The following is a 22,241-nucleotide window of genomic DNA, read 5'->3' as shown; positions in this document are numbered from 1 at the left end:
ATGTCAAATTCAAAAAATGTAAAAAAAAAAATTGCACCAAAACAGCAGAAAGAGAACAACAACATCAGAAATCCCATCATGCTTTGCACAGCATCAGGGGAAAAAAGCCCGGGCAGTTTTCTTCTGTGCAGCTAAAAATGAGGCTTGTATAAGAGAAACAAAGTTCTGATGTTGTGAAACTGTTAAAGAAACACCAGGCCTTTTCAGTGCTGTTGAGTCAATTTTTAGTCCGGACGTTCACTTTAAGGCCTTTCCTATACTTACAAATAGGCTTGACCATATACTGATTATTAGTTGTAATTTTTATGTGGTTATTCAAATGGGCACATTTTTTAGATACTGATTTATTTAATAAATGTCTGATGTCTTTCATGTAATATGAACGCTTCAGCCTTTACTTGTCACTAACTGCAGTTGATAAAGCTGAAAAACACAGCACAGAGTTTTTGTAGTATCTGCAGGATTCAGTTACTGTGAGCAGCTCTGTAAGAAAAGCAGTCATTATTATTATTTATTTTATCATTTTTAGTATTTATATAGCGACAACATCTTCCGCAGAGCTGTACAGAGTATATATATTGTCTTGCCATTAACTGTCCCTCAGAGGGGCTCACAATCTAATCCCTACCATAGTCTTATGTCTATGTATGTATCGTGTAGTGTATGTATCATAGTCTAGGGCCAATTTTAAGGGGAAGCCAATTAACTTATCTGTATGTTTTTGAAATGTGAGAGGAAACCGGAGTACCTACAGGAAACCCACGAAGACACGGGGAGAACATACAAATTCCTTGTAGATGTTGACCTGGCTGGGATTCAAACCGGGAACCTAGCGATGCAAGACGAGAGCGCTAACCACTACGCCACCCTGCTGTCATTACCAAAAAGATTTAAATTAATGATATGCTATATCATATCAATGTTACATAGATGACAATCCTGTGGACAAAATAGCTCTTTGAGCAATACAAAGTAGAAAAACAAGTTTTATTGTATGTAATTCTACTTTAAATGTGAGTTTTACAGGCTACTTATTTTTCTGTATCATTTTTGGAGGGTATATTGCATTTTTTAAATGGCTGAGGTAAAGGAAATTGTATGTCTGATTACCAGTTACTGTTTCTATTCAGGCATCTTGCAACCCTTTTATAAAATTATGGTTTTCTCTATCATTAGAGAGAAGATAAACAGGTGTGCTTTTTTTGAGTACCATTATAAAACAAAGAGCAGCCGCTGCTGACATCAGTCAGCCCTGAAAAACCTGCCAAAACACTAAGACTTGAATAAAAGCTGCACTGCAACTTCAAGATGCCATGACACATAAATTTGTATTGAAAAATGACATCTATAAATGTGTGCTCATCACTGCGTGCATCGTAAATTCCACTGAAATTATCCAGTCAGTTTCTACCTCCTACATTATCTGCAATGCCACATTAGCTGCTGGCAAAGGAACGCCAATGTCATAAGATCATTCCAGTGGCCCTGTCAGCAAAAGAATGGAAATTATATACACTGTACAGCCTATGTGTAAAGGACTGGTCTCTGCACACTAAGTGACTGAAAACATTTGTCAGTGAAAAGATAAAATTCTTTAGTAACTTTCAGTCACATACAGTATAAATGGTATAAATGTCTGTAAAAGGTTTTTTCCACATCAGGTAAGTCCCTTCTCTTCACTGGCATAACAAACGTCCCAGCCACCTCTGCAGTGGCGGTGGTGGGGGCAGAGCTGGAGGGGGGCTCAGGGGACAGTCCTGTACATTTTTATACAGAGCATAGCAGCACATTAGGTTATTATACATTAACTGCTCCCAGTGCACGCGTCTCCTCTACTTCCTGGTTAGTTTGCAATTGCTGTGCAGCCAGCCAGTCACCATGTGGATTAAGTCCCCATATGGCGATTGGCTGGCTGCACAGCACTTGTAAACTAACCAGGAAACAGAATCAGTTAATGTACAATGACACAATAATGCCCTGCTGCACTCTGCATAATAACGTACAGGAACGGGCCCGTCTAGCTCCAGTACCACAACACCCCCGAACCCCCCCCCCCCCCCCCCTTTCCCCGCCATAGAATTACAGGGTAAATCCTATTTCTGTGCACCACTAATTAATAGTGATGAAAATACACACACAACATTTCCACACACCACCCAAAAAAAATTTAAGGGAAGGGGGAAAACATGGGTGCTTCCTGGAGTTTTCAAATTGCTCAGAGCTAGAGACATGGAAGTTGACATTTCTATACCAAGGGAACAGCAAGCATGCTGTCCCCCTGGTGTGATAATATCAGCTCACATATCACGCATCATCGGAATGGGGAGGTTGTCTTGCAAGGGTTTCGACAGTCCACCCGTCTCCCTGAAAACCATTGGTGTCTAATGCTGAATATCATTGGGCTTTTTGGGCATTCCCTGCCCTGGCTAAGCAAGGACAATAAAGTGGTTTTCTGAGCTATCTCAGATGAGGAATGCAGGGGCAGGTTGTTTTAATACTACAAATACTGTGAATTGTGGGAGGATGATGTATGAAGGAAACCAACCTGAGGAGGGCTGTAGCCCACAACAAGGTGATATATTACCAGCAGCCAACAGGAGGAAAAGCAAACGTGAGAGTAGGTTTAAATGTAGTGGGGCTTAACCTCTTGACGACCAGCTAACGCCGATTGGCGTAAACTGGTCGTCTGCGGGTTACCATGGAAACGGCCGCTCGATCGAGCGGCCTTTCCATGTCAGTTCACGGAGGGTGTCTCCGTGAACAGCCGGAGAGCCGCCGATCGCAGCTCTCCGGCAAAATGTAAACAGGCGGGGAAGAAATCCCCGCTGTTTACATCATACGGCGCTGCTCCGCAGCAGCGCCGTAAGGCAGATCGGCGATCCCCGGCCTCTGATTGGCCGGGGATCGCCGGCATATGATAGGCTGAAGCCTATCCTTCAATGCGCAGGACGGAACTCCGTCCTGCGCATTACGGAGAGAGGGAGGCAGGGAGGTAAGGAGGAAGAGGGCGGAAATGGCTGCGGAGGGGGGCTTTGAGAAGCCCCCCCCCCCGCAAAACGCAGATGGCCGGCGGCGATCAGACCCCCCCAGCAGGACATCCCCCTAGTGGGGAAAAAAGGGGGGTAGTCTGATCGCCCTGCTGCACTCCTGATCGGTGCTGCGGGCTGTAGAGCCCCCGCAGCACCGATCAGTGAAAAATCCATTGGTCGGCAAGTGGTTAAATGTGGCTTGTGTAGACCTGGAAACTATAGACCTATAGGCTACATTCACAGAGGGACACTGCAGAGTGGCATTATAAAGTCTTATAACGCTTACCACACTGCAATGCTAATCGTATAGGATGTTTACAGTGGGACGTTAGCATTGCATTGTAACGTTTAGCGTTATGGTAATGCACTGCTTGCAGTGCGTTGCCTCTAAGCACACACGTTACCAGGTACAGGATAGAATACTTTTCATTGCCTGTATGCTTTACTGTACCTACTGTATGCGACGCTAACGCAGCATTAATGTGCGTTACTACCTTTTTTTTGCATTGCGTTGTAATGCTGAGTTGTGACTTTAATGTCGCATTACAAAACAACGTCCCACTGTGAATAAGCGTAACATCAGTTATGTGTAACTTGTTTGAAGGTATCCTAAAGGTGCCCATACATGGTACAATTTTTCTTTTTTTTTCTTTTTAATTAGTTAATTTAATTTGATTAATCCGTTAGCTCGAATATTAAGATATTTCCAACTTGTCTGATTGGATTTTTATAGAAAAGACTAGATAATCATTTGTTTTTCTTGATCGAAAAAAAAGATTCTTTTCAACTTTCATTTAATGCGTGTATGATCCGCTCAGCTGGCTGCACAGGCAGACAGCTGTTTGACCATTCCTTAAGTCTGTGGGATGCAGGTCTCTGGATAAGAGACCTGTCATTGCTTTGCAAGCTTCAGACCTGCTCTGCTGAGGAATTTGTATATACTGATTATGCAAATTGCCTAGTCGCCTCCCTTGAAGGCTTGCAGCATAAATACCATGTGATCCCACAATCCTTTGCTGGTCATCATGGTTTGTTACTGTTGAAACACTCCTGGAGTGTCAGCCTTGCTATTGTTTGCTAAAGATTATCTTAGAGTATTCCTGGGGACTGCATTAGGCATTCCTCTAGTACAGTCAGGTTGTATTATTTGTATTGCCTGTTCTGTCTTCTGTTTATCCTTGCGATTGCACTGTCACCAGCGGTGGGCGATGGTGAATCGTTTGTTCCAGAACTTGGATCACACTTGCTCTGGCGGAAAGAGCAGTGGATCCTGCTAATCTCCGTTTCTGTACTTGGATCACACTTGCTCTGGCGGAAAGAGCAGTGGATCCTGCTAGCCTGTTTCTGTACTTGGATCACACTTGCTCTGGCGGAAAAAGCAGTGGATCCTACTAGCTCTGTTTCTGTACTTGGATCACACTTGCTCTGGCGGAAAGAGCATTGGATCCTGCTAACTCTGTTCCCCTACTTGGTTCACACTCGCTCTGGCGGAAAGAGCAGTGGATCCTTCCTGTTCTGTCTCTGAACCTAGATCGTACTCGCTGTGGCGGAAGAGCGGTGGATCTTATTTGACCTATTCCTGTTTCTGTTCGTTTGTCTATCTGGATCGCACTCGCTCTAGCGGTAGCAGCGGTGGTTCCTTTTGAACTCTGTCTGGGAGTGTAGGCCAGAGCTGCGGTTGCTCCTGGCTGCTCCTTCTCTCTGTCTTTTCTGATACGAACGCTTGCTGTAGGCTCGGTGGGGTAACCGTTAAGCAAGCGTTCGCGTTCTCTGTTTCGTGTTTGTGTGGCGTTGGTTAGTTAGGGTGGCGTGCTTGTCTCTGTTGCGCTTATCGTGCGTAGACCACGCCGTACACTCGTTCACTTTCCCTCGTACAATTCCTATCTGGCATCTGTGGCTGTGCAGAGGATCTGTTCCTCGGCACTCCACGGATCCATCTGCCAGCAGGAATTCCCCTCTACAGGTGCATTGCACCTTTTGCTGGGTTCTCTCAGATTATACGCTTGTGGAGGATTTCCGCAGTGTCAGCACGCATCCTGTGCGCTGACCACAGAGAGAATTCCACAATCGTTACAGTGCGATTGTTTTAGTAGAAAAAACTGGAAAATCAAACGTTTTTATTGTACCGTGTATGGGTACCATGAGGAATGCTATACAAAATCACGGAGCACAGAATAATCTTATTTCACTTCAACAGAATTGGTTTACTAAAGGCAGGTCCTGTCTCTCCAACATGCTCAGCTTTTATGAAGTGGTGAATGAAAATTTAGATCTTGGGAAAGCTATAGCTTACTACACTTCCATGTTCCAAAGAAAGCAGCTAACTATCGAATATACTTGTAATGAACATCAGATTTACATTGCAGAGAAGTGACAGTCCCAATAAGTATGTCTGTGATAACAGTCTGTACACAAGAGTGGGTGAAATAGGGTCAGTGCCAGCTATTATTGCAGAGATAAAACTGACAGGATGAGGATATTGGAGCAATGTGATATCACTGAGACAAACCAAATGTATGCATATATAAACCTGACACTACTAAGATACGTTTATATAAACCTGGCTCAGAGATACAAATACCTTTTATGTATTAAAAGGAGAAAAAAATGTACAGGGTTCAAGTACACTTTAATTTTTCACTTCAATTTCACTGCTCCTCAACTTCAACTCACCTGGTAACTTGCAATGCTGTCCATGAGCTGATTATTGAGGACCACCAAATATCCACAAAAAAGATACTGAACATCTTGAGGGAGTGTGTTGGGTTTGTTAACACTGCTATCCTAGACATGCGCAAGCTTTCAGCGAAATGGGTGCCAAAACGTTTGATGGCTGGTGGCATGGTGTCTGACTCTCTTCACTCCCTCCTGCACATAAGCACTTTCTCCACCGGGGTTCTTTCCCTTTTTGGCACTGCTACGGCGGTTTCTCTTTATTTCTATTTGCACGTTTGTATTCACCTTTATTACCATTATTGTTCAGCCATTAGCACTTTACTTCCTGAAATCTCAGTGGTCCATATTTCTGCACCTTCTTCATTTTTCTTATATTTGTATCTTACATTATTATGAGGTTCATCTTGTCTAGTGGGGGATTTTCCGAAGGGAGTCATCTTCAATTGTCAAATTATTTTGTTATATATGGGTGCACCATCCCCTATTAACTGTCAGGTGATTTTTAATTGGTTTTATATATCTTGATCTTTTCAATAAAGACTATTTGCATTTATCATTCTATACTAGTCTAGTGCTGTCACATGGGGATTTCTTTGTTGTTTTTGTTTGTGAACAGTGATCAGTGTTTAAAGCCATTTTCCCCGATTTTGAAGCTGCATAGGAATTTTTTCTTAAGTTTGTAACTGAGGTGAGACCTGGCTCCACATCTATATGTGTGAAACCAAAAAAACAGTCAAAGGAATGGCGCTACAGTGGGTTCCTACCACCAAAGAGGTTTCACACCCAAAAATCAGTCCAAAAAATCATGGCATCTGTTTTCTGGGACAAAGACAGTATTCTGTTGGTGGACTACCTACCTCAGGGCTCTAGTATCACTGGACAGCATTATGCTAACCTTCTAGAACAGCTGAAGGAGGTAATTAAGATAAAACACTGTGGAAAGTTGACCGAAGGGATCTTTTTTTGTAGGACAATGTACCTGATCACATGGCAAATGTTGTGGCTGCCAAATTGAACACCCAGGGTTTCTAATTGATCTATCATCCCCCCTACTCACCTGACCTGGCCCCTTTAAGTCTATTATCTGTTCCCAAACTTGAAGAAACACCTGAATCGGGCAATGCTTTGAGGACATTTCTGATGTCAAACATGCTGTTTAGAGCATGCCATTGAACGTTCTAGAAAGCTGCAACTAAGCTGTACCATGTGCATCAGTCTAAGGGGATGTTGAATAAATATGTTATTTCATAACCCTGGCTCTCCTCTCTCTGGGAAAAGCCAGAAACTTATTAGCAACCCCTTACATTGATCATTTTGGCTGCCCAACTGTACTACAAGCAATGACTGCAGCAGCTGATAAACAACAGATATTTGTATTTATGTAAATTAGGAGCAGGGCCGGCGCTACCATAGGAAAAAATGGGCAATTGCCCCAGGGCCCCAGAGCCTGTAGGGGCCCCCAAGGTGTCCCTTCCCCATCTTAACTGTTGTTCCCCAGGGACTCTGCAGAGTCTGTTAAGTTGGGAGGTGATTGGGGGAGGGTCAGTAGCCAGCTCAGGGGCCTAGGAGGGAAATTTGGCTGCAACAAAGGGCCTCTAATGATGCTTTTTGGTCAGGGGGTGTCTGTTGGGGGGCCCCCAGGCTAATTTTGCCCTAGGGCCCAATTGTTACTTGAACCGGCTCTGAGTAGGAGACCAGAAAAATGTATCCTTAGTGGTGCTCCACTACACCAATTATTCACCAGTATAGATACAAGGATAAATACATAGTAAATTAATTGAAGAGACCAAAAAAGTTTTTTTTTTTAATAAAGATGAGCTTAAATATTTAATGTATCAAAAAAGTGCAAAAATTAGTTCACAAATCTTCAAAAAGGTTCATCTTTAGACATGGCATCCCATGAAAAGGTGCAACAACAAAATAGCAAGATCAATTACTTAGAAAGACGACAACATCGACTTGTTTGAATAGACCCTTCTTCAGGTCTTCACAATTGTGTACATCTAAAACATAATATACAAAATGCAACATTAAAATACAGTAACCATAGGGCAGGCTACAAGGTTCCAGCACCAAAGAAAGATAGAAGAAAAAGAGATAAATACCACCGAAATGGAGGTTGGAGCAGAAATGTGAAATAGCTATCTGCACAACAATTTGAGCTACCGTATATAAGATCCCAGAAACCCCCAAAAAGAGGCAAGACTAATCAGCAGAGTCCCTAGGGAGCCGTGATAGCCAGAAGTAGAATAACCCCCAAGTAGATACCACAAGGAAAAGATAAAGGTAAAGGTATAGATGAAAAAATATCTGCACTATATACACAACACAAGATGGAAGGACATCTGGACCAAAACTAAGCCAGGAATGTCCATCTAAAATAATATATATGATACATATCACAGAATTAGGATTACATCATATATTTTAACTGAGCCACAAGGGGAAAGAAATTACCCACAGGGATAGTTAAATACCTGGAATGTAAAGGGGGCAACAAATGGAACAGCATCTGTTCCCACCTCCATCTTGGTGGTATTTTTCTCTTTTTCTTATCTTTCTTTGCTGCTGGAACCTTGTAGCCTATGGTTACTGTATTTTAATATTGCATTTTTGTATATTATGTTTTATATGTACACAATTGTTTGTGAAGAGCTAAAGAAGGGTCTACCCGAAACAAGTTGTCATCTTTCTAAGCAATTGATCTTGCTATTTTGTTTTTGCACCTTTTCATTGGGTGTTGTGTCTAAAAATGAACCTTTTTGAAGATGTGTGAACTAATTTTTGCATTTCTTTGATAAATTAAATACTTAAGATCATCTTTATAAAAAACTTTTTGGTCTCTTCAATTGATTTACTATGTACTTATCCTTGTATCTATACTGGTAACCAAGAGATATTTGCCTGAAACTTGGTTTTGTATTGTCATATGTATATAAATATCTGCAGAAACACACCTGATGCTAAATGGAGTTTACTAGTTTTACGACACATTGCTGTTGCATAATTTACACTTTCTGCTCTGAAGCCTGCAGATGCTGCCACAGATTTGCCAGTCTCATATAAGGCAAGGGCATTTATCTAATGTTATATGATAGTGCTGCTCTGTACTACACAATGCAAGCTTTTTACCTTTTCATCTAATAAGCGTGTGTAGTCGTCAGAGGTCTGTGCATACTGGGGAATTTCCAGTATCACAAAATGTTCCTTACAAGTAGTGTGGGCTCTGTACAATTTAAATTCTCAATAATACTCATGAATATTTAAATATTACAAATGACATATAATACTGCAGATGGAAATAAAAAAGTGGTGAATAAAAAAAAGAATAAGGCTCATTTCACACTGGGGTGCACAATACATTTCTATGGGTATCTTGGAGGATGCTGTAAGTGAGCTTATAGTATAGTGAATTATCCCAGTATTGCCCTTCATCAATAATGCAGTTACATTTCCTTCTGTATCTTACTCATGTCAGACATATGAGATCCCTTGTTTGTTTACAAGTATTTGCTGCCCTTGAAAAAATATGACGCATTCTACAGCTTGAAGTAATAGGCATGCTTACAAAAGTGTGTTTCAACTTTTACTTTTTTCTTATGAGTTGTGGGGGCTGATTAACAAAGCTTTTCTGTTAAACTATCTCACCTTACTTAATAACTCACAATTTATCACTCCTTAAATGACTTAACTCACAATTTATCTCTCCTTATGTTCTACTATCCTACTTGTGATGTAAAAACGAGAGAGAACACCGAGATCCCAATATAGTGCAGTATGTACTGGATTGATGTGGGTGATGATGAGAGGCAAGTATGTAAAGTTATACTCACAAACATGGGTTACCACCAAGGCAACCACTGTAAATGCAGGTGGGGAGATTACGCCTGTCCCCACTCAGGATTATGAAGCCACTCTCTGTAGATCTGGAAACAAGGGGTTAGCACCCTTCCCCCATGGGTGGACTCGAACAATGTGGAAATGAACAGATGCACCAAAAGGATAAAAGTAGCTAAGATTTAAAAAAAAAAAAAAAAGGAAGACAGAGGCGCTAGGCTGAGACATAGACTCTTGTTGCTGTATGCTCCATCCCCTATTGCCTGATGAAGTGGGGCCACACCTGCGAAACGTGTTGCCAATGCCACGTCCCTTTGGAGTGTATATATAAATAAAGTTACTTGTTGATATAATATCAACCTGTTTTTGTGTCTGCTTGGAGGGAGTCCACCACTGCCTCCCCCATTTATTTATTTTTTTTATTTTAGCTACTTTCATCCTTTTGGTACCTCTGTTCATTTCCACATCCTTCTTGTGATGTCCGCACACTGCACAAAATCTGGCAGAATCTACTGTATTCTGTTTGCCAGTTAATTGCACAAGGGAGATAAAGTTTCATTTTTTGAGAAGATGAAATAATTGTAAACAGGAAATAGCTGTATTCCCTGAACAGGTAGTCACATGTGTAAATATATTTTTTGTCTTTTTGCAATGATAAGCTGTACATCTGTGTATTTATTCTGCTGTTTTATTTTAGAAAGTGTTATTCTTCAACCACAATGTACAGTATACGGTATATATAGAGTACACCAGTGCCGCTGTGCCTACACTGTGGTGCACTGCTCTGAATATCCATGATCCCTGCAAACTCCACAGCTCCACACATATCTGTGATCTGTAGATCAAGTCTGATTATTCATTCCTAGTTACCAGACATCCCAAAAGACCAGTGCAAAAATCTTGGAGGAAAATTGAGGAAGGCGTATACCCCAAGCAACACAAAACAAAATATTTCTATTAAAATATCATAACTTTATTCATTATATCAAAGAAGAGCTAGTAAATATTAAAACAACAGTGGTGGTTGATCAGGCCACCATTACCCCAAACTCATGCACTCCACTCACACCGCAAACTCACTGCAACTATTGTATTCAAATCCCCATATATAAAGTGCACCCTCCAGCAGTGTGCCTGTTAGTCACTAAATCTTCGACTTGGCTATTTAATGCTGAAAAAAAGGGGCGATTGCTCCCATAAGATTGTACAAGTCCATCAAATTGTGCATTCAAATAGTTCCAGATAATAGAAAGGAATCCTAACTCAGCAGTCACTAATGCCGTTCACAGTAGGGAAGCAGTATATGTAAAAACAGCAGTGTTGCCTCAAAGGTAGATCCCAGCTGATTAATATCAAGCACGTACAGGTGAGTTAGTATTAGCAGCAACATACAATGATGAGATTAGTTAAGTACTTCCTGCATGTCAAGCAAAGGAAAAGGAAGCCGACACTGTATGTAAAAAGCAATACTGGTGTAAGCAGGATCACATCCTCTCAGCAATAGTTCACAGCAAAAGACATACAGTACCGAATCCACGGCATCTGGCTTCCTTCCTTCACACTGAGTACCAAGAGAGTGTCCTTGTTGATACTAGGTCCGCCGCTGTTCGCTCATTCCCACGCTGGCCACGACATGTTTCACTGGCCACTTCCGGTTTCCTCAGGTGGGAGTGGAACGTACAGGCAACGTCACTCCCACTCAGCACAGTATAAGTGCAGTGTGTGTCCAATCACCACGCCCGGCGCCCGCCCCACCCCGACCCAACCCCAACATCCCCATCCAGCACCGAGGGAAGGACGGGCACAAAGACACGGCAAGGGGAACACTGCACTAGCTTCAAAAAGTAATTGAAAGAAAATGTCTTGGCGACCACCGGAGGCAGCGTCCGCCCCATCCCCCACCCCACCACCAATCCTGGGGCTGTGAAAGCGGTCAATCAGACTTCATCCCAGGGAGGGGCCAGGGGGGGAGGGAGGGGGTGGGCACAGCACCCGGGGGGAGCCGAATCCATAAACAAAAAATAAATAAATATATAAATGCGCAGCATTGCGCTTAATAGATTAAACAAGGCTCTAGTGTAAATCCGTATAATCTATCATGCCTCCTACCCCTCCGAGTATATCTCAGAAAGAGGGGAGGAAAACAATCCACATACTACATATTGGGTGTCATACACTTAACCCCAGCTGGATCACTACCAGAAAAGTTTGTCTATATGTTTTCATTAGAAAAACACATATCTACGGAATAATGCAAGGTGGAACGCTGCGGCAGGTATCAACCCAGGCAGAAAATCGCAGGTAAGAAGGGGGAACACAAGGTGTCCATAGACCTGCACAGAAAAATTGCAACCACCCAAAAGCAAGATCTAATATTTAACTAAATCGGTAGATACGGGCTATAACTGATGGATTCATTTAAGCCCAGTGGGTCTGTTGCTCGCAAGTCAAAGATCCATCTCTGCTCTTTCTGTAATAGGAGGCGGTCAAAATTGCCGCCTCTAATGGTTTTGTGAATGCGACCTAAACCAATAAATCACATGTTCTCATGACTGCAGCCTTTTACCAAAATTGGTAAAATCCCCCATAGGCTTTCATTGGGCCTACTATTTACCGTTCCAAAATCTCACACCATTTCAAAGGGCAATGGCTCAGCAGTGGCAAAACTCACCAGTCATGATCCCACTAAGGGTCCCTACAATGCTAGAAAATTTGGTACTGCTGAGCCATTGCCCTTTAAAAAGATGTGAGATTTTGGAAAGTGAAATAGGGAGGCAATGAAAGTCTATAGGGGGTTTTACCAATTTTGGACCCCTGTAACTCTGGTTTGCAGAGATGTAGGGACCCCATCTTTGGAATCCAAGTCTAACAATATGTCTTCTACCTGCATGAGACATTTCGTGAAATTCAGACGTTGCTAACGGCCATAGCTGAGATTTATGTACGTCACCATCACTACCATTGAAATAGCCCAAATAAACAGGTTTTTGTGACCCTAGGCTATGACCTCTTTGGCCTAGGGGCCCGAAACTCACCAGTCATGTTCCCCCTAAGGGTCCCTACAATGCTAGAAAATTTGGTACTGCTGAGCCATTGCCCTTTGAAAAGATGTGAGATTTTGGAAAGTGAAATAGGGAGGCAATGAAAGTCTATGGGGGATTTTACCAATTTTGGACCCCTGTAACTCTAGTTTGCAGAGATGTAGGGACCCCATCTTTGGAATCCAAGTCTAACAATATGTCTTCTACCTGCATGAGACATTTCGTGAAATTCAGACGTTGCTAACGGCCATAGCTGAGATTTATGTACGTCACCATCACTACCATTGAAATAGCCCAAATAAACAGGTTTTTGTGACCCTAGGCTATGACCTCTTTGGCCTAGGGGCCCGAAACTCACCAGTCATGTTCCCCCTAAGGGTCCCTACAATGCTAGAAAATTTGGTACTGCTGAGCCATTGCCCTTTGAAAAGATGTGAGATTTTGGAAAGTGAAATAGGGAGGCAATGAAAGTCTATGGGGGATTTTACCAATTTTGGACCCCTGTAACTCTGGTTTGCAGAGATGTAGGGACCCCATTTATGGAATCCAAGTCTAACAATATGTCTTCTACCTGCATGAGACATTTCGTGAAATTCAGACGTTGCTAACGGCCATAGCTGAGATTTATGTACGTCACCATCACTACCATTGAAATAGCCCAAATAAACAGGTTTTTGTGACCCTAGGCTATGACCTCTTTGGCCTAGGGGCCCGAAACTCACCAGTCATGTTCCCCCTAAGGGTCCCTACAATGCTAGAAAATTTGGTACTGCTGAGCCATTGCCCTTTGAAAAGATGTGAGATTTTGGAAAGTGAAATAGGGAGGCAATGAAAGTCTATGGGGGATTTTACCAATTTTGGACCCCTGTAACTCTAGTTTGCAGAGATGTAGGGACCCCATCTTTGGAATCCAAGTCTAACAATATGTCTTCTACCTGCATGAGACATTTCGTGAAATTCAGACGTTGCTAACGGCCATAGCTGAGATTTATGTACGTCACCATCACTACCATTGAAATCGCCCAAATAAACAGGTTTTTGTGACCCTAGGCTATGACCTCTTTGGCCTAGGGGCCCGAAACTCACCAGTCATGTTCCCCCTAAGGGTCCCTACAATGCTAGAAAATTTGGTACTGCTGAGCCATTGCCCTTTGAAAAGATGTGAGATTTTGGAAAGTGAAATAGGGAGGCAATGAAAGTCTATGGGGGATTTTACCAATTTTGGACCCCTGTAACTCTGGTTTGCAGAGATGTAGGGACCCCATCTTTGGAATCCAAGTCTAACAATATGTCTTCTACCTGCATGAGACATTTCGTGAAATTCAGACGTTGCTAACGGCCATGGCTGAGATTTATGTACGTCACCATCACTACCATTGAAATAACCCAAATAAACAGGTTTTTGTGACCCTAGGCTATGACCTCTTTGGCCTAGGGGCCCGAAACTCATCAGTCATGTTCCCCCTTAAGAGTCCCTACAATGCTAGAAAATTTGCCACTGCTGATCAATTGCCCTTTGAAAAGATGTGAGATTTTGGAACTGTAAATAGGAGGCCCAATGAAAGCCTATCAGGGATTTTACCAATTTTGGACCCCTGTAACTCTGGTTTGCAGAGATGTAGGGACCCCATCTTTGGAATCCAAGTCTAACAATATGTCTTCTACCTGCATGAGACATTTCGTGAAATTCAGACGTTGCTAGCGGCCATGGCTGAGATTTATGTACGTCACCATCACTACCATTGAAATAGCCCAAATAAACAGGTTTTTGTGACCCTAGGCTATGACCTCTTCGGCCTAGGACTGCATTGAACGCAACCCACGCATTGTGCGCATTCTGGACAACACCAATTACTGGGTTTATACCCTTCTGGATCCATGGTACAAACACAATGTTCCAAAACTGCTTGAAGAAAGAGTCCGACAGGTCAAAATGGAAGAATACCAGCAGGCCCTTGTGGAGACTTTAAAGAGGAGATTGACATCCTCCCCCTCCTCTAGCCAGTTGTTCGCCGACAGACTGACTTCCGCAAACCCAGGACGACCAGGAGGGCAGCAAACAACACAAGCCGCAGCTAGTGCCCAAAAGGGAATGGTATCGGCAGTGTCTTTGAAATGGGAAAATTTTCTGACACCCATGCAGCAGTACACAGAACAGCAAGCGTGCAGATCCACCTCCAACACCGATCGCCTGGAGAAGATGGTCAAGGACTACATGTCAGATGGCATAGCTGTGTTGAACAATCCATCTGCACCCTTCAACTATTGGGTATCGAAGCTAGACACCTGGCACAAACTGGCAATGTACGCAATAGAGGTGCTGGCTTGCCCGGCAGCCAGCTTTATGTCGGAACACTGTTTCAGTGCTGCCGGAGGCATTGTCACAGATCGGCGTATCCGCCTCTCCACAGAAAATGCAGACCGTCTGACTCAAATTAAAATGAATCAATCCTGGATTGGAAACGACTACGCAACACTCCCGGACCCCAACCAGGTAACATGAACAATGAACATCTGTGATGGGTTAGCGTTTCCGGTCCCTGTTTATTGAACCTCTCATCTGTATTACATTTATGACTGCATGGCGACAAAACGCAAATTGCTATCCGCACGCTTCTTGTCCTCATGCAAGGCCTGGGTTGTTGTGTCTCAAAGCGTGGCCTTCTCCTCCTGCGCCACCCTCCTCCTGTTCCATCACGTTTGCTGCTGCTGGGTTTGCGTTACCGGTCCCTTTTCCTGGAACCTCTTATATGTATTACATTTATGACTGCATGCCGACAAAAAGCATGTTACCTGTGCAAAGAAAACAGACATTTCCCGCATTTAAAAGACAGTTTTCCCTTTGAAACTTTAAAATCGATTTTCTCAAAAACTATAAGCTCTTTTTGCTAATTTTTTTTCCTTTTGTACCCACTCCCAAGGTGCATATAACCTGTAAATTTGGGGTATGTAGCATATAAGGAGGCTTTACAAAGCACGAAAGTTCGGGTCCCCATTGACTTCCATTATGTTCAGAGTTCGGCTCGAACACCCGAACATCGCGGCCATGTTCGGCCCGAACCCGAACATCTAGATGTTCGCCCAACACTACACGTGACCCGTTCGGCCAATCACAGCGCTAGCCGAACGTTCGGGGAACGTTCAGCCATGCGCTCTTAGTTCGGCCATATGGCCGAACAGTTTGGCCGAACACCATCAGGTGTTCGGCCGAACCCGAACATCACCCAAACAGGGTGATGTTCTGCAGAACCCGAACAGTGGCGAACACTGTTCGCCCAACACTACCATGGGCAAATATCTGTCTGGTCTCTCCCCATTGTTCTAAGGACTGCATGTGTGGATGAGGTGTTAAAAAAGTTGAAAAGTTTTTGACAGTCCCTAGACTCCAGGAGGGCTGCTTTCTGACTTGTGTGAGAGACTGGCAGCGCCTCCTGTTTCCTGCACTTCATCACAAACACCTTTGTTAGCTTAAATTAACCCCAAAGTGTTCAGTTAAATCACTGAGATATCCAGCTTTCAGTATGGGCAAAGGAATGGCAAAACGTTCAGTACAGCATGTATTCTCAGCAGTAACAGTTTTAGGTTGAACAGAAGACCTACAGCAATTCAGTTTAGCCAGAATACTAAATCATTGTGCTTAACTAGCATGGTTTTTACAGTCTTCTCTGGAGTTCTCACCATGATTGTCATTTGTCACCTGCCTGTGTGATTTTATTGCATTTTGTGGGGAAATCTTCTGCGAATCTGATTGCATTTTGTGGTCAGCCGGCCCTCCACCACCATGTGGTCTGGAAAAAAAAAACGGCCCTCCATGCCCACGAAGTTGGACAGCACACTGCTAAGGTCTTGTATATTTGGCCCCACCCATGACCATGCCCACATGCTGTTGTGATCGTCCTCTTTTTTGGAAATCAAAATATGGTCACCCTAGAATCGTTGAAACTTTTTTAGTTAAAATACTTGTAAAATGTTGGGACATACAGTACGTGTCCGTAACTCATTCTTGTCTTGCCCACATAAATTCCAAAAGACCAGGAGGTAGATTCACAAAGCTGCAGTAAGCAGAATAACTTGCATAAAGTCTTACAGCACGATGAGTAAAGCGTAATGTATTGGATGTAATATATTGCATTACGCTCTGCTCATTGTGCAGTAAGGGCCTGTTTCCACTACACTGGAATGCAGAAATTCTGATGCAGAAAACTGACTCCAATGAATGCCAATGGGAAATCTGTATCAGAAAAATCACGTTTAGTGGAAACAGGCTCATAGGCATTCATTGGAGTCCGTTTTTCTGCATCCAGAATCCGCGTGTAAGGGAAACCCTAAGATTTGACGCTCCTTATTCTGCTTACCGCAGTTTTGTAACTCTAACCCTATGCCACATAAGTACTACCAATGAGTTTTCTGTAACCTAGAATAATTCATTTCAGAGCAACGCAAGATGTTTTGAATTATAATATTATTACATACCTCCATTACATTTCAGTCTACAGCTAGCTTTAATTTTCCTACAATGGCATGTGAGATGTGACAAAAAAACATGCTTACTCGCAACTAGGACAGGAATACACTGGTGAATGACAAACACAAAACTCTACTTGCACTCAATCTTAAGGTGCCCATACATCTAGCAGTGTATGGGCAGGCTGACCAAGAGACAGCTGTCACTGATCGATCTGTTGGTTGCCCATATACAGCAGGCTGATTTCCAATCAATTTCAGCATGAAATGTCTCAGGAAACGGCTTCATCTGGTGGCGCTCGGCGGACACAGTGGAGGAGACCAGGAGTCGCTGCTGGGATGGATATTTAAATTTTTGACCTGAAATATGTGGAATCATTGATCGGGTATTCTTGTTGCAGTACCAAATTTTTATCCAATTCGATAAAATTATTGAATCAGATAGTAAATCTGGCCGCAATATCTGTAGATGTATGGCCAGCATTAGCAGTTCTTCTACAAACACCAACGTATCACTTTCTGTGCAGGTGGTTAATCAGGACACTTGCCTAACTCAGCAATTTTCTGGGACATCTACTGTATCCCAACAACAGAAAAAAATATAAAGAATATTATTATTATTATTATTATTGATTTATAAATTGCCAACATATTCTTTGGTGCTGCACAAAGTAAGAAACAAACATGGGGTACAAAGTAATACAGACAATAGTGTACACCAAATATAGACACTGATACAAAATACAGAATTGGCAATTACAATGACAAATGTAACATGATAAATAAAATGTATACCAAATTCCAAGACACAGAAGGGGGAGAGAGCCCTGCCCTTGTGAGCTTACAATCTAAAGGATTGTGCATGCAGTTAAACCTGATGTAAGGTTAATATAAGGACCTGGGAGGTGAATGGGTTTGCTGATATTACTGATTAGACATGAAGTGAAGAATACCTATCACACATAGAATGGACAGTGATGGATGCAACTTTCACAGAGGATATAGCAAAGCATCCACTTGAAAGTATAGCAGAGCTTGTGCACCTATAAAGGTTGGTAATGCTTGTAGGTACCCAGGGCTTATATCTCTTTGGGTTGGGAGCAAAATCAATAAAGCTCCATAACAGATAAGAAGCAAACTAAAGGTGGCCACACACCATACCATTTTTTAAATATCTGTTCAATTTAAGAATTGCAATACATTTTTCTGACTGATTGTAACATTTCAAAAATGTGACCAATGTACCACACGTATGTTCAATTTTTCCCCAATTATGATAAAAATGATTGGAAACTCTGACAAAATTGCTAGGGTATGTATATTAATAAATTGACAATCCAACACACACCATACAATCTTTAGAAAGATTGAAGAAAAATATTTGGCATTCCGGATCAATTAAAATCGAAGAAAACGGGAAATCTGATCTGATTTTTAAAGAGAGTCTGAAGCGAGAATAGATCTCGCTTCAGACCTCATAGCTAGCAGGGGCATGCGTGCCCCTGCTAAAACGCCGCTATAGCGCGGCTTAACGGGGGTCCCTGTCCCCCCAAACCCCCTCCGTGCAGCAGGGGAGCGCTTCCTGGTTGGGGCAGGGCTAACCGCCGCAGCCCTGCCCCATGCGCGTCTGTCAGATGCGTATCTCCGCCTCTCCCCCGCCCCTCTCAGTCTTCCTTCACTGAGAGGGGCGGGGGAGAGGCGGCGATGCGCGTCTGATAGACGCGCTGGGAGGCAGGGCTGCAGCCGTTAGCCCTGCCTCTAGGAAGACAAATCCCCACGACCAACTTGCCGACCATCTCTTGCGGGGGGGTGGGTTGGGGGTGAAGGGACCCCCGTTAAGCCGCGGGATAGCGGCGTTTTAGCAGGGGCACACGTGCCCCTGCTATATATAAGACCTGAAGCGAGATTTAGTCTCGCTTCAGTGTCTCTTTAAGTCGAATGAAAAAAAACTTTTGATTTTTGCAGGAGATGCGATCATTTTTATCGAATTAATGTAAAATCGGATCATTTTATTGTATCCTGTGTGGCCACCTTCGAGACTGATTTACTATCATTCATATTTCTACTTCATAAACTCACCTATATTTAATTTACTCCCACCGACCTTAGTTTTCATTTCATGTTATTTGTTATTTTTTTTTTTTTGGCAAATATAATTTCAGAAGTTATTTTAATCAGTACTGTAGCAATTTACATGTGGAATGTGCGGACAGCTGCACAGCACCACTTTTCTTCCTCTGTTTGCTGACTTTAATTGTTACTATCTGTTGTTGTGCGCCAAAGCTATTATTATGATTAAAGAACTAATTTAAATAATACACTCCAGTTGTCAGGCTGAAGCCAGAAGGCTGTTTTTAATGTCAAGACTGACAGTCTTCTATTAGTGTTTTACTCCACATTAAAGAACTGCTCTGCCCTGTGAGCTCCTCTCATGTTATTAGCTGGGCTGATGAATATGGAGGATCCCCCTACAATAAGTGACAGCAAAATAGGTAAAAGGTCTTTTATAGTGCATCTCAATCTGGGAGAAATGAACGTCGTAAGATGGGCACACACACCATACAATTTTTAAAATTTCAGTTCAATTCAGGAATTACAATCTACTTTTCTGATTGACTGTAACATTTGAAAAATCTGACCAATGTACCACATGCGTGTGTTAAATTTTTCCCAAATTATGAAAAAAAAAAAAAAAGATTGAAAACTCTGAAAGATTGCTTGGGTCTAAAGGTGGCCATACACTTATAAATTTGCAGCAGATTCAGATAGATTACTACCAGATGCCTGTCAAGTCGAATCTGACAGGAATCTATCTGATGTGTGCCACACACTAGGAACAGATTTTGCAAATCTAAATGCATTATTAGATCATTAAAGATTCAATGCAACTCTTTGGGCAATCGATCTGCTGCCAGCAGCAGATCAACCTAGATTTTCCATCCTGTCAGATAGATCAAATCCATCGATGGATGTCTGAAATCGACCAGTGTATGGGCCCCTTAAGAAGCTGACAATCTACCCCACACCATTCAATTTTCAGAAAATTTCATTAGAAAAATCCACCACTGCCGACTTATTATTTTTGTTTATTGGTTTCTGTATAATGGATTGAATTGCCGTGAAATTGGATAATTTTATTGTATCGTGTGTGGCCAGAGGCCACCTTAGTATGAATGTGTTTACTGAAAGTCAAAATTTTTCATCATAGTGGCCCTTTAAGTTAAGTAACCTATTACATTTAACCTCCCTGGCAGTATGATTATTTCCAGATTTTAGGGTCTTTTCTGAACGTTTCAGACCCTAGAACCAGGAAAACATCATGCTGTCAGAAAGTCAGCAGCAGCTCACTCACCTTCCTGGGCTCCAGCACTGCCATTTTCCCTCCGTCCTCGCTATAACTCTGTAGTGAGATCACTGACGGTGATTCGGTGACGAGTGATTCAGAGCCTCAGTAGAGAGGAAGTAGAATGGCTGCCTGCGTTTGGATCCCCCGGGAGGTGAGTAAAAATGCCTGCTGCGCTCTATTGCTTTGCATTGAGCTCCCAGCGGCTAGCCCGAGCTTAGCTCGGGGCTACCGCCAGGGAGGTTCACAGCAAATGTTATTTTTATTATACTAGAAATAAACCCGCCTGTTAAAAAAAAGGGTGCTAGTGCTCGGCCGCGACCCCCTCACCCCCTTCTCCCACCTTATCCATGTCACAACTGCAGCACGGCCGTGCTCCCCGACGCGCACTCCCCAACGGGCACACACGGCCGGGCTCCCCAATGCGCACGGCCACAGCCCCCGACATGCGGGCGCAGCTGCCCGCCCCCTGCACCCGTCCTCCTGCTGTCCCCAGTCCACCCGCATGCCATATATGCGCGCTGGCCCAAACGCACGGACACAGGAGAATGCAGGGACACAGGGGTTTTATTCTAAAGGATATTTATATAGTGCCGATATCTTATACAATGCTCCATAGTTGCCTTGCTGACCGTTCCTCAGATGAATCTATTCCCTATCATAATTATAGTGTATGTGTTTGTGTGGGTGGGCGGGGGTGTGAGAAAAAACATTTAACTTAGTTGCATATTTTTGGGATTTTAGAGGGAACAAGGATGCCCAGAGGAGACCCACGCAAACATGGGGAGAACATAAAGACTAATAAATGCATATTGCAATACTTGGAACGTTTAAATTACATGAAATGGTTTTCTGTGATCTCACCATTTGCATACCTAGGTATTTTAGCGTACGTACAAAAAGGGCGCCTGGACAAAAAGGGCGCGGGGTGTAAACTCTAAATAATAATTAATCATTAATAGGGTTTATAAAAATAGTGTGCTATATTTCGTTTACAAATAAAGTTTAACAAAATTATAAATCATTAAATAATGTTTATAAAATCGGAAATTGTGAAAACGTTAATCTTCCCTATTTGTAAAGTTAAACTTATAATTACGTTTATTAAAAAAACAATAATATATGTTTAATTGTTATAATTGTATATTATTGTGAATAACCTTCATTTATGATTTGTTCTTATAATAAAATCTGAAAATATTCTTTATAACGATGATATAAATATAACTACGTTCGTAATAAGTGTTGTAAAACATTAGTAATTATTACTAAAATTTTACTAAAACTATACCTAAGCCTACTCTTACACAGAACCCTCCCTGTACCTATCCCTAACCCCTAGACCCCCCTGTTGGTGCCTAAACCTAAGACCCCCCTGTTGGTGCCTAAACCTAAGACCCCCCTGTTGGTGCCTAAACCTAAGCCCCCCCCTGTTGGTGCCTAAGTAACCCTCCCTGTACCTACCCCTAACCCCTAGACCCCCCTGTTGGTGCCTAAACCTAAGACCCCCCTGTTGGTGCCTAAACCTAAGACCCCCCTGTTGGTGCCTAAACCTAAGACCCCCCTGTTGGTGCCTAAACCTAAGACCCCCCTGTTGGTGCCTAAACCTAAGACCCCCCTGTTGGTGCCTAAACCTAAGACCCCCCTGTTGGTGCCTAAACCTAAGACCCCCCTGTTGGTGCCTAAACCTAAGACCCCTCTTTATTATGTGGATAATAATGTTTTACTAATTATTGATGCAAAAAATATTGTGCAATTTACGTAACGTACTGATCGCTTTATTTTGTGAATAATAATGTTTTTTATTATGTGGATAATAATGTTTTACAAATTGTGAGTCCAAAAAATATA

Source organism: Hyperolius riggenbachi, chromosome 9, assembly GCF_040937935.1.
Source record: "Hyperolius riggenbachi isolate aHypRig1 chromosome 9, aHypRig1.pri, whole genome shotgun sequence".
In the NCBI taxonomy this organism is placed as follows: domain Eukaryota; kingdom Metazoa; phylum Chordata; class Amphibia; order Anura; family Hyperoliidae; genus Hyperolius; species Hyperolius riggenbachi.
The sequence above is the reverse complement of the archived record's forward strand: the minus strand, read 5'-3'. Positions refer to the sequence as shown.